The sequence below is a fragment of the Hyperolius riggenbachi genome, chromosome 7, assembly GCF_040937935.1.
Source record: "Hyperolius riggenbachi isolate aHypRig1 chromosome 7, aHypRig1.pri, whole genome shotgun sequence".
Classification (NCBI taxonomy): domain Eukaryota; kingdom Metazoa; phylum Chordata; class Amphibia; order Anura; family Hyperoliidae; genus Hyperolius; species Hyperolius riggenbachi.
Window position 1 is genome coordinate 171,015,833 of NC_090652.1, and position 14,291 is coordinate 171,030,123.

The 14,291-nt window shown below is 44.5% G+C and overlaps 1 protein-coding gene across 1 annotated transcript in view; it reads left to right on the forward strand.

Moving 5' to 3' along the window:
• ARPC1A (actin related protein 2/3 complex subunit 1A) overlaps window positions 1-14,291 on the forward strand; it is a 77,301-nt gene that overhangs the window by 2,072 nt on the left and 60,938 nt on the right. The window lies entirely within an intron of this gene.

Below are 14,291 nucleotides of genomic sequence, written 5' to 3' on the forward strand. Positions count from 1 at the left end.
AACAAGTTTTATGCAAGAAATTACTCCCGTGGAAGCAACCACCGAAACTGTGTACCGCCAGGGAGGTTAAGCCCTCAGGGCATGAATGAAGGTTTTACCTTTTTTTTTTTTTTTTTTTTTTTTTCTTCCCCTTTCATTTAGACGAATATGTATCTTTTTGACCTATATATGGGTCCCTCGTTTTCTGGTCCCCCCATTTGTCCTCTCTGACCGCCACTTTATTTCCTCTTTTTGTGACTTCTCTTGGGTACACATTTGTATACATTACCACTGTTTTTAGATCTCAACTCTTTGTCCTTTAATGTTGGTCCTCCCAGTCCCACTAACCCTCTCAGAAGTAATGGTTTGCCCTTTCACATGCTGATTTATAAACCACTAGCAATAGTTTTCCATAATTGACTGGACATGTGATAAAAATCCACTCAAATTATGTTGGTGGGGTATGGATGCACTACCATGCGCTATGATGCTTTATGCCTATAGTAGGAGCATCTGGGGGTTGTTAATAGACATCTAATATTTATGCAAAAATTTACATAAAATCGTTGATCTTCCCCAAGTGTGTACCGGCCCCTTTTTAGGAGATCGCCATCTCGAGTGGCGAAATTTATTCCTACATGCCACATGCCTTTCAATCTAATATATCCCTAATGTTTATAGGATGTTTATAGTAAATTCTCAACAATGGTAATGTAACAAACGTTGGAGAGGCAGCCGCGGTGAATAGCGCTACCACCGCAGCTGCCTCCAGCTCCCTGTTTAGCAATGTATCCGTGCCTCAGGGGTCTAGCACGCCGAGGACGGGTCTGTCAGTTGCACATAGGGTTGCTTTGTCGCGTGTGCACGTGCACAGACAGGACCTTTATGCGGGGAGGAGGCGCGTCAGCTGACCGGCCGGTCGGCTGACGTCAGAAGAGGCGCTCGCCGCTCCTCATTGGCTGATTGGAGGGAGCGTGCCAGAGGGGTCTCCTCTGCTTCATAAGCCTAGCTGAATCACTCGCAACTTGTCTGCTGTTGCGAACACTCTGTGTTAGCGCGCAGACCCTTAGATAGTTCCGGTGTGCTTTGATCCGGGAGGAAACCGGGGATTTCACACAAGATAGGAATTGTTTGATAGCCTTAAAGGACTTACGAGGCGAAATTACAAAAAAAAAAGTAAATTACCTGCCTCATCTTTTAAGTCACGGAGGACGCCGTCCGCGCCCTCCGTGCCGATCCGCCGGGTCCCCCCACTCATTAGCCACCCAGGCCGGCTGCCGACTCCACGGCCCGGGTCGGGCTCTCCTGCCTCTCGCAACATGGCCGCTTCCTCTTGCCGCGGCTGCGCAGTCCGCCTGGCTGTGAGTGCGGCTGCGCAGCTCTAGGGCCAACCCCCCTGATCCACGCTACGTAGCGTGGATCAGGGGGGTTGGCCCTAGAGCTGTGCAGCCGCACTCGCGGCCAGGCTGACTGCGCAGCCGCGGCCAGAGGAAGCGGCCATGTTGCGAGAGGCAGGAGAGCCCGGGCCGTGGGGTTGGCAGCCGGCCCGGGGGGCTAATGAGTGGGGGGACCCGGCGGATCGGCACGGAGGGCACGGACGGCGTCCTCCGTGCCTTAAAAGATGAGGCAGGTAATTTACTTTTTTTTAGTAATTTCGCCTCGTAAGTCCTTTAAGTTTTTACATTACTGTGTTATTTGTGCATGACTCTGGCTCGTTATGACTACTCTTCTGCTCACTGACTCTGTACCTCTGCCCATCTGATCTTGCTGCCGACTCTGCTTGCTTATACCTTTCTGTCTCTGCCTCCCGATTTTGTACTGTATCTGTCTGTCTGTTGCCGAACCCGATCTGTCTGACCTCTCTACTCTCACCAGAGGGCCCTTGACTCTGGTGAGGGGCACTGTACTGTTAGTACCCACCAGCTCCTCTGGTGAGGTATTGCCAAACCTATCAGTACTACTGTTGCACCAATCACTCATTGCTATTTGTTGTCACATCAGCTTCTTATATACCAGTATTATAGGTGATTCTGAAGATCACCATATAATCAGGTATATATCTGCATTATAGGTGATACTGCAGATCACCTAATAATCAGAATTCTGTTATTTGCTGACACATATCGTTACAGGTAATTGTGCCTTTATTGCTGAACGGTTATGAAAGGGCTTAAAACCGGAAAGTGATCTGCCCTTTGTTATTGTGTACACGTCTCTATAGCAACTGCTCGCAGAGCGGCGACACGTCGTTCTACGTGCCGCCTATGACGGTTTTTAATTTATTCATTGCTTCTGCTAGGGGTGGCTGCTAGCTACCTTGGCAACGTCCAGGGAGGCCTCCCATTGGCTGAAATACGTCACACTGGCGGCGTCTGATTAGTGCTTAGGTCTCTCCCCATGTGCGTGGATTGACCAATCAGGGGAGAGAAAGCCACAGACACCATTTTTTGTGCTTTTGCTACTTTAACAGCATCAATTTAAACAGTATGAGCCTGGTCACCGTAAGCAGTTTGCCTGGGGCTAATAGACAGGCTTTATTAGCCGTGTGGGACATTTTTTTCATACTTTTAATACATTGATTAAACTGATACATGGCGTTTACACTGATTGGGCATCTTTCATGATCGATTGCCGACTGGACCAATTAAGAGCAACCAGGGGTCAGTATGATGGGCGTGGATAGGTCCCACCCCTCACAGCATCCCCTGGGTTCCTCATTCGACTATAAAAGGGCAAGGTAAGCAGTCCGATCTTATTTGGCTGCTGGTAGTGGCCTGACCTTATACTAATCGCTATCTATATGTGCACTATGTGATATTTACAATGTATTTGTTATTTTAGCACTATTTGCACTCAAGCACTTAGCACTTTTTCACTCCTGACGAAGTTTCTAATTAAAGAAACGAAACATGTAGAGTAATGTGTGGGGTTTGTAACAAATAACTATTGTGAGGTTTTTTTGAGGGTCTTCCAAGTTGACATACCCTCAGCTCACTGGTTCACTATGTTCATCGAGATAACACATCGAGTTGACACATCATTGCATTCCAGCGGTTCTGGAGGTGTGTTTAGCTTCTAAGGGTACAATGGTTAATTTGCATATATTCAGCAGTGGTGCCTGGGAGACATCTCGAGCTCACTCCAACCTGAATTATCGCAAATTCTTTCTGTTTTAGGAAAGCAAATTTTTGTTTTTCTTAACATCTTAGTAAGGGGGCTTTTAGGACCATTGTAGTCCCTTACACACTCCAATGAGTTCTGGGTCACCATGAGCTTGCTGGTTAGTCTGTACCTCTCGGTTTACAAGCCCTACTCCATAGAGCCAAATTAATCCATGCCATGCACTGATGAGGATCAAACAATCCGAAACAGTCTGTATGCATGTTGGATTATTATGGCTCTGTACAAATTAACAAGCGGGCACATCATTGCATTCCAGCGGTTCTGGAGGTGTGTTTAGCTTCTAAGGGTACAATGGTTAATTTGCATATATTCAGCAGTGGTGCCTGGGAGACATCTCGAGCTCACTCCAACCTGAATTATCGCAAATTCTTTCTGTTTTAGGAAAGCAAATTTTTGTTTTTCTTAACATTTTAGTAAGGGGGCTGTTAGGACCATTGTAGTCCCTTACACACTCCAATGAGTTCTGGGTCACCATGAGCTTGCTGGTTAGTCTGTATTCATCGAGTTAGATAGTGTTAATGTCCATATTTTTCAATATATTAAATAAAAGTTAAATTTTAAATCTCCTCCGATAGGGTCATTTCTGTGTTGTTAATATTGAATTCAGGTGTGTTTTGTTTCACTATGAGGGTGTAAGCCTAGGGTCCTTGACCACTTCCTGCCCCTTGACGTGAAAATGAGTCTATGCACTCCCTTCCATACAAAATCCTAGATAACACTGTTTATTTATCTCTGAGCTGATAATAATGCTACACAGTTGTAAGGGCTCTTTCACATCAGAGCTTGCGTTGGAGAACGCTCAAAGCATACGTTTTGTTGTATGCGTTTTAATGCGTTTTGATATGCGTTGCACTGCAGTGAGTGTGCGTTTTTAATCCGTTTTCAATGCGTTACAGGACATAGGAAAACGCAGATAATTTTTTTTTCTTTTAGTTTTCAACTTTCTACATTGTTCCTCTGTTGCATTCTGGGACTGATTGCCTGCGTTAATGGATTAAAAACGCGCATAGTGTGCGTTTTACATTGACTAACATTGTAACGCATAAAGCTAGCGTTGGCCAAAAAACTGCGCCTGGGTGCAGTGGAACGCAACGCACAAAAAGGCTGCGTTATATGTGAAAGCTAAAATGAAAGTCTATGGACTTTCATTTCACCTTGGGTAACGCAAACTTTATCCTTTGCGTTGAAACGCAGAAAATCTGCGCTAATGTGAAAGAGCCCTAAAGGAATGACTGCAAACCCCTCTCCTCCTCCCAGGAAATTCAGTGGCAGGATTAATGTGTGAACACCTGTTAAAGAGTAACTGTCAGGCTGCAGAAGCTAATTTAAACCTCTATTCTCCTGTGTTAAACAGTTTAGAAGGAAGCCCAAAAGCAATTAGTGAAGATAAAAATCTGTTACCTTTCATGTGTGCTTATCAGCAAGGCTGTTATTCTTAAGAAGACGCAAGCCGCATACCATACTGCAAAGCATTCTGGGGCTCTCCCCTCGGCTGCTAATAAGACGTTACAGCAGCTTGTAATCGCGTAGCACTGATAAATCTCGGGCAGAGGACACTGCAGGAGTCAGCTATTGTTCCTAGCCACATGGCTCATTAATATTCACTGCACACTGTGTTATTTAGTACCAGCTTATCTGTGATCAGGAAGCAGGCAGGACATGACGACACATTTGACAGAAAAACATGGAGCCTGCCATGAGCTGTCAGGAGCATCTATCTCTGCATATACTATATACAAATTCTGTGAAATCCAAACGTGGACAGTGAAATGCATATGTAATGTAAGTACAGCCAATCTTTAGCTACTGATATATGTGTTTATTTTCTCTGAGACCTTATACCTAACAGCTCCTCTTTAAACAAACATTTCAGGAGCAGACAGATGTAACAAGAGAGTAGTGTATATACAATGTGTTACTAATACATATTAAAACAAATGAACTGTTTAAATAAACAGGAGAGATAGACAAGTATAATTTGTGGGTTTAATGTACAATAGAAGCGGTTTACATTAAGGCTTCTTGCACACCAAGACGTTGCGTTAGGTGCCACGTTAAGGTCGCATAACGTGCACCTAACACAACGTATGGTGCTGCAAGAGCCGACGGTAGAGTGAGCCGCGTCAGGCGGCTCGATTCCTATAATGTCTCCCAGAGTGGCGCTGATTGGCCAGCGGGACCACGTGATGCGGAGCGAGACACTCCGCATCACGTGGTCCCGCCGGCCAATCAGTGCCCGCCAGTGCAGTGAATATTAAGTAGCCATGTGCGCGGCTACTGTAGCTGGCTCTGCCCGCCTCCTCTCCGCCCCCCACTGCGCATGTGCAAACAGTCTAACGCGGCTATAGCCGCTCCAACGCCGTAGCATGCTGCACTTTGCGGGGAACGTGCAGCGTTACATGTAACGCAACGTGGGCTGTGTGAACAGCCCACTTGTGTTACATTGCTGTGTGTTGGGGGAGTGTAAGCAGCCTAAAGCTATAATGTATGAAAGGGGATAATTGTGTATTGTTTTTTAACTTTTGTCCTTATTTTCCTTTTAAAATGCATAGAAAATAAGGTCATTACTAAAAACAAATATCAGCCACAAAAAGCCTAATTTGTCCTGAACAAAACAATATATACATTTAGTTGTGATAATTATTGATAAAGTTATTGCCAACGTAATCAGAGCTGAGCTGAACTGTGAAAATGACCAGAGTAGGGAAGTGGTTAAAGGAATCATCAGCGGAAAAAATAAAACTGCTTTACCCACCTGGGGCTTTCTCCAGCCCCTTGCAGCCGACTGTCCCATGCTGACCACTCCGCTCTCCGCAGCCATCCCGGGCTCTCTGCACGGTGCAGAGGCCGACCTCGAGGTCATCCTTACTGCGCCTGCGTAAAGCGCAGCTGTCAATCATGGCCACGTTGTCCGCGGCTTACTGCGTAGGTGCAGAGCTACTGCTGGGACAGTCTGCTGCAAGGGGCTGGAGAAAGTCCTAGGTGGGTAAAGCTGATCGATTTTTTTTTTTTTTTTTTTTTTTTTTTTTTTTTTTTTTCCCCCCGCTGATGATTCCTTTAAAGAACAAGCGACACCCATGCTAACCTAGAAATTATAAAAAACATATATAAGTAGATACATTCTACTTACATAACAGATGTATTGTGCTATCCACACAATGGGCTCTATTCATAAAACCTTACCGCAAGTTTTCCGCTCAAAACAGCGGATTTTCCCGTCCATTTAGCAAAGTGGGCATTCATAAAAGCTGTTCCCGCATGAAAATCTACAATCCTCCAGCAGAGCGAGAAATTTCCGCCTTCTCCAGTGTTTTTCTAGATTTATCTAGAAAAAAGTAACAAAATGGCCATTCATAAAGATTAGAAGAAGCGGTATGTGGACGGGAAATACCGCTTCCTCTGATTTTGCGGATTACATACAAGTGAATGGGACAGACCTCCCAGAGAGAGCAGTGCACGGAGGGACTCTGCCGGCTGAAGTGTTTCCGCATGCCTTCCGACAGCTTACCGCCAGCTTTCAGCGGGAGATCTCCGCTCTTGCATCGCAGCTTTCAAGATTTCTTTGAATGACCACCCAGAAGTGTAAAATACCGCTGCGGTATTTTCCCTCCAGGAGTTTTCTCGCAACAACTTTTTTATGAATAGAGCCCAATGACTCCTGTGAATTTTATAAAGGAAAAGCTGAAAATCCTATTCTAGGCAGTGGCCATCTTGCCAAGCTAATGCTGACATCATATCCTCCCTGACCTTTTTTTTTTTTTTTTTTTTTTCCCCTCCCTTCTCTTGCTCATTGTGTATTCATTAGCTGCCCTCCTCCCAGAGTTTTCAGACACTCCCACTGTCTTTTTTTATTTACACATCCAATCACTGAGTCACCTCAGCCTTGCTTGGAAACACAAGTAATCAGAGGGTGTTTCTGATAAGCAGCTAGGCGGGGAAATACATGGAAGAGGAGGAATCTATTTATAGATAATAAGAACTCCCAGCATTCGACTCTTTGGCACTAGGGCCAGTGCTCCTACTATGTGATGATTACAAACCATAACAGCAGAAAACGTTTTGCAAGTTTTGAATGCAAGATTAGCATCTTTATTACTGAATACACTCTCAGACCAGTTGCTGTTGAAATTTGATTTTTATGGTGACGATGCCGCTTTAAGATGTTAACTGAAAATAAAACTATGATACTCTTTTCTTTGCTACTAATGTTGTATTCATTATCCATACTACACACATTCATTATATCTTAAAGAGACTCCGTAACAAAAATTGCATCCTGTTTTTTATCATCCTACAAGTTGCAAAAGCTATTCTAATGTGTTCTGGCTTAATGCAGCACTTTCTGCTATCACCATCTCTGTAATAAATCAACTTATCTCTCTCTAGTCAGACTTGTCAGCCTGTGTCTGGAAGGCTGCCAAGTTCTTCAGTGTTGTGGTTCTGTGATGCATCTCCCCCCTCCAGGCCCCTCTCTGCACACTGCCTGTGTATTATTTAGATTAGGGCACCTTCTCTCTTATCTTTTACAAGCTGGAAATCCTCTGGCTGGGCTTTCACATACTGATGAATTACATACGGGCAGAGCTGTCTGCACTCTGCAGTAAGAAACAGCCTGACACTTCAGTGGAAGATAGCTGCAGGGGGAAAGAAACACACAAATGATCTCTTGAGATTCAAAAGGAAGGGTGTATACAGCCTGCTTGTGTATGAATGTATTTTCTATGTGTGGACATACTGTACATCAACCTACTTCCTGTTTTGGTGGCCATTTTGTTTGTTTATAAACAAACTTTTTAAAACTGTTTTTAACCACTTTTAATGCGGCGAGGAGCAGCAAAATTGTGACAGAGGGTAATAGATGTCCCCTAACGCACTGGTATGTTTACTTTTGTGCGATTTTAACAATACAGATTCTCTTTAAGGTTTTCTTTTCACTTCAGGTTTACTTTAAATACTTAAAGGGAACCCGAGGTTACATAGTTATTTGGGTTGAAAAAAGACATGCATCCATCGAGTTCAACCAGAAAACAAAGTACAACACCAGCCTACTCCCTCACATACAGTGGCTTGCAAAAGTATTCGGCCCCCTTGAAGTTTTCCACATTTTGTCACATTACTGCCACAAACATGAATCAATTTTATTGGAATTCCACGTGAAAGACCAATACAAAGTGATGTACACGTGAGAAGTGGAACGAAAATCATACATGATTCCAAACATTTTTTACAAATAAATGATGTTAAAAGCAAATAAACTTACTCAATGAGACTCCTCCATTTCGTGCCAATGAAAATGAAATCTTTATTCACTCAGCTGAGGACCCTTTTATATACCAGCATTTATTAAGGGAGAAACAGGCTAGCTGCAGCCCGGCTAGTCACAAAAGGGTGGAGACTTCCTCTCCCTGTCGATCTTTATACCCCAGTTAACATGCTAATATATTCCTCCCTCCAAACAGTCTGTAATCCCATAAGTCCAATGAGCAATGTCCAGTTTCTTCTTTTGGGTGGGTCTGTTCTTCCTCTGTGTCACTCATGAATAAATGAAAGTCAACAGGAAGAAGAAATCCTCTGACATCAGTTCCTTGTCTCATGTCCTTCAAAATCACCCACACTTTCAGAGAACTGGTTTTAGGCTGTTCTTTCCAACTCACTGCCCCGTGCTTGGTACAGAATGACACTGGGGGGAGGTTTGGAGGTTGTTCTGGAATTTCACTGTGAAGGACATAGGAGACTGCACAGTATATGGTTCAAAAACATATATAACATATATTCAATGGTATCGTGATAACTCCTTGGTTAACAATAATCCTTTTACTTAAAGTGTCACTCTAACACAATAATCTAATCTTGTGCATGTGGCTATAAGGATATACATAAAGATTAACAGATTAATTATAAAATTCTTTCCACAATAACTGCAAAGTGTGGTTTGCGGAATTATTCAGCCCCCTTTGGTCTGAGTGTAGTCAGTTGCCCATAGACATTGCCTGATGAGTGCTAATGACTACTTAGAGTGCACATGTGTGCAGGGCTGTGGAGTCGGAGTCGTGGAGTCGGGCAATTTTGGGTGCCTGGAGTCGGAGTCGGGAAAAAATGCTCCGACTCCTAATGAATTTGTAACTGTAATTAAAATAGAAAATATGATAAAATGTTCTATTTCTCAGATAATAGTCATTAAAAATAATGTATATATACAGTAATAGCTGTGCTTAGTCCACAAGAATGAAATAAACCAATCAAAATTAGTTACTTGTGCTGCTTCAATAAAGACAAGACAAGACAAATAACATTTATATTGCGCTTTTCTCCTTGCGTACTCAAAGCACCAGAGCAGAGCAGCAGCCACTAGGGCGCGCTCTATTGGCAGTAGCAGTGTAAGGGAGACTTGCCAAAGGTCTCCTACTGAATTAGTGCTGGCTTACTGAACAGGCAGAGCCGAGATTCGAACCCTGGTCTCCTGTGTCAGAGGCAGAGCCCTTAACCATTACACCATCAGCCAACTGCCTATAAAGCAGTCCCCGTATTTTTAAGGTCAGATATACACATCTGATTGTGGCTGTATATATGATGTGTACACAGGAATCTCTTATATATACTAAATAACATCTATGCTGTAAGAATAAAGCCTGATGTGTAGCTGTGTCACTAATAGAGATGGTCAATGAGATGGAAATAATTCTGCACTGATGCTGATTTATGCAAATGTATGCACTCCCTTTGCTGATGAAATCAAATAATTTGATATGTTGTTAAAATTTGGTTTGGTGACTACAAATTAAAGGGTACCTGAGACGGATGAAAAGTAAAGTTTTATACATACCTGGGGCTTCCTCCAGCCCCCTTCAGGCTAATCAGTCCCTCGCTGTCCTCCACCACCCGAATCTTCTGCTATGAGTCCTGGTAATTCAGCCAGTCAGCGCTGTCTGGCCGTATGCCGCTCCCACAGCCAGGAACATTCTGCACCTGCGCAATAGTGCTGCACAGGTGTAGTATGCTCCTGGCGGCGGAGTGTGTGCATGCGCACTACGCCCGACTGGCTCAAGTACCTGGACTCATAGCAGAAGATCCAGGTGGTGGAGGAGGACAACGAGGGACTGATTATCCTGAAGGCGGCTGGAGGAAGCCCCAGGTATGTATAAAACTTTAATTTCATCTGTCTCAGGTTTACTTTGTTACACAGTAGTACTATACTCTACATATGCACTCCCCACAGAGCTGCAGGGAATCCACTGAGAATGCTGTGCACATTGAACACAGAGGTGTTGTCTGTCACCCATAAACCTTGTTCAGATTGTGCATGAAGAATGTGTAATAGAGGAAGAATCTTCTCATTCCCCTGCAGAGTACCTGCACATCATTCTTACATGTACCCACACTTACATTGCCTAGGGCCTGATAGATGTTCTTTGTTCCGGTTTGTACCTTTTACAAGTACTCTTACCAAGGACTAGTTTTAGTCTAAAGGGAATAAATATAGTAGTCTACATACTGTATCCTTCTCAATTCAGTTGTCTTGTAAAATTCCTAAGCGTTGGCAGTTAAGAGACGAATTTCATGTTACATACTTTTAATCAACAAAATTGTAATATGCAAATTAGAGGAGTCGGAGTCGAGGAGTCGGAGTCGGTGGAATCCTAAACTGAGGAGTCGGAGTCGGTGGATTTTTGGACCGACTCCACAGCCCTGCATGTGTGTAATCTAATGTCCGTACAAATACCGCTGCTCCGTGACGGCCTCAGAGGTTGTCTAAGAGAATATTGGGAGCAACAACACCATGAAGTCCAAAGAACACGCCAGGCAGGTCAGGGATAAAGTTATTGAGAAATGTAAAGCAGGCATAGGCTGCAAAAAAGATTTACAAAGCTTTGAACATCCCACGGAGCACTGTTCAAGCGATCATTCAGAAATGGAAGGAGTATGGCACAACTGTAAACCTACCAAGACAAAGCCGTCCACCTAAACTGACAGGCCGAACAAAAAGAGCACGGATCAGAAATGCAGTCAAGATGCCCATTGTGACTCTGGGCGAGCTGCAGAGATCTACAGCTCAGGTTGGGAAATCTGTCCATAGGACAACTATTAGTCATGCACCGCACAAAGTTGGCCTTTATGGAAGAGTGACAAGAAGAAAGCCATTGAAAAGCATAAGAAGTCCCATTTGCAGTTTGCCACAAGCCATGTGGGGAACCCAGCAAACATGTGGAAGAAGGTGCTCTGGTCAGATGAGACCAAAATTTAACTTTTTGGCTAAAATGCAAAACGCTATGTGTGGTGGAAAACTAACACTGCACATCACTCTGAACACACCATCCCGCTGTCAAATATGGTGGTGGCAGCATCATGCTCTGTGGGTGCTTCTCTTTGACAGGGAAGCTGGTCAGAGTTGATTGGAAGCCAGTGCAACAATGGAATGGTATTGGAAGATTGGAAGCCAGGGCAAGAATGGCCCAGTCAAAGTCCAGATCTAAATCCAATCGAGAATCTGTTGCAAGATCTGAAAACTGCTGTTCACAAACGCTGTCCATCTAATCTGATTGAGCTGGAGCTGTTTTGCAAAGAAGAATGGGCACGGATTTCAGTCTCTAGATGTGCAAAGTTGGTAGAGAGACCTACCCTAAGAGACTGGCAGCTGTAATTGCAGCAAAAGGTGGTTCTACAAAGTATTGACTCAGGGGCTGAATAATTACGCACACCCCACTTTGCAGTTATTTATTTGTAAAAAATGTTTGGACTCATGTATGATTTCCCTTCCACTTCTCACGTGTACACCACTTTGTATTGGTCTTTCACGTGGAATTCCAATAAAATTGATTCATGTTTGTGGCAGTAATATGACAAAATGTGGAAATCTTCAATGAGGCCGAATAGTTTTGCAAGCCACTGTATCCCTGTTGATCCAGAGGAAAGCAAAAAATTATTTGGGATAGTATTTTAATTAAAAAGAACAATGCTACCTGATCCGGGGGGCTCGTCGAAGCAGGTAGCCGCAATCCCCGCCCCTCCGCGTTGCTCCTTTGGCTGGCAATTACTGAGTTTCATTTTCATGACCCCTGGTGTTATGACACCGGAAGCGCTGTTCTCTGTGTGTCTCACACAGAGCAGCATGCAGGGGAGTGTCAGGAGGAGCAGCCGGGAGAGGCAGAGTTGCCCAATGGCAGCTGGGGAAACCTTCCAGGAATGTGTGGGGAAAAAAAGTGGGCGTTTAGCAGGCAGTGCTTCTCCACCCCTACACCCTTGAGATGTCGACATGCTGTTTGTCGTCAACTTCGGGGGGGGGGGGGGGGGGTGATAGCGCTGCCATGGGTGACGCTTCACTGGGGCATGCTGTGGCAATGGCCCCCCTGGAAATCACTGTGCCCCCCTGCAAGGAGGCTAACCAGGCACTCCAAAAGTTAAAAATCACTATCACTTTTCTTGTTGATAAATGATCATCCCCTGACTCTTATTTGGTACACACAAAATTTGGTACACAAAAAGGGAGGTGCAGGGCATGCTGGGTTGTCCTTTTTTTGCTTCTCTACTTCCCCTCAGACTTAAAGGGAATCGGAGAGGATGAACTATACATACCTGGGGCTTCCTCCAGCCCCATACGCACGGATCGCTCCCACGCCGCCTTCCTCCGCTGCCTGGATCCGCCGCCACCGGGTCCCGTCATTGTCGGCCGGCGGACGCGGCCAATTCTCCGCATCGCAGGGTGCTCTCACCATACAGATACGCATGTGGCTGCCTACTGCGCAGCCGCATGCGTACATGTATGGAGGGAGCCCCTGTGATGCGGACAATTGTCCGCGTCCGCCAGAAGTGACAGGCCCGGTACCGGCGGATTCAGGAAGCTGAGGACGGCGGCATGGGAGCGATTCAGGCTTATGGGGCTGGAAGAAGCCCCAGGTATGTATACTCTTTACTTTTTTTCACCCCTCGTTCCTCTCTGGTTCCCTTTAACTAATGCAGCCTGATTGGCCTCTTTCCCTCCTGTTTTCCCCTCCCACACCTCTGTTACTCTCTGAGTAAGGAAGGAAAGGACATCAGGATTGGCTTCAAAATAGCCACAGTTAAAATGGGAAATTTTAACTTTTTTTTTTTTTTAACTGTAAAAAAAATCACTAAACTAAAATCAAAAAGTGGACAGTGCAATACATATGTTTTGTAAGTAGAGCAAGTATTTACTTCTATATGTGTTTTTTTTTTTCTGAGATAGTATGGCTGACAGTTCCTCTTTAATGTATCTGGATGACACTTCTATTTGCAACAATCAACAGGAATAGAGTCTGAAGAAGACTTACAAGCTGAAAGCTTATGGTTTTTCTTTTAAATTAGCCAATAAACTAGAGCTTGTATTTTACACACAGCAAGTTTTGAATCAAGATAATAATCCCAATTCTGTTTGGGAAACATCGATTTTGATCACCCAAATGAGCCTTACCAGCCAGCCATTATGCCCCCCAAAAATTTGAAACTGGAGCTGCCACTGTGTGGCGCTGGTGGAGCAAAGAGCAGTGACTCTCGCCTGCGCAGTAGAGTGGACCTGATCACGTTTGGCTATTTCTTCCAAAGCCTGGTCAGAAAGCTTCTATTATGCCTGTGCTGGAGCCCTGAAGGTAAATATTGCAGCTGTGCTTGTCGGGGGAATTTTCCTGGGACTTCCTACTCCCTCATGCCTTTTTAAAACCACCTCCACCATACCAGCTTTTGTGGCCTCAGTCATTTTATCTATTTACCTGAGACTTGGGTACAGACATCTGAGGGTCCCCTTATTAATGGGGGCTCCTATATTCCATCCTACCTCACCCTACAACTTACCTTCACATGTGTAAGGGCCTGTTCATACTTGCTGCGTTTGTAGAACGCGTATAAATTCAAAGAAACGCAAGTTGAAAAACGCATGCGTTTTTCTTGCGTTTGAATGCGTTTTCTATTGCGTTTTGCACAAACACGTGACCCAGGGGAAAAAAAAGAAATATGGGAACCGCAGAGGAAAACGGACGCTAAAAACGCAATAGTACGCGTTTTTGATACGCGTCCATAGACTTTCATTGTGTCCGTTTCTATGCGTATCGTACAGAACTGCGTGCAGCAATGCAGATGAGAAACGTATGCGTCTCATACGCATACATGTGAACTAGCCC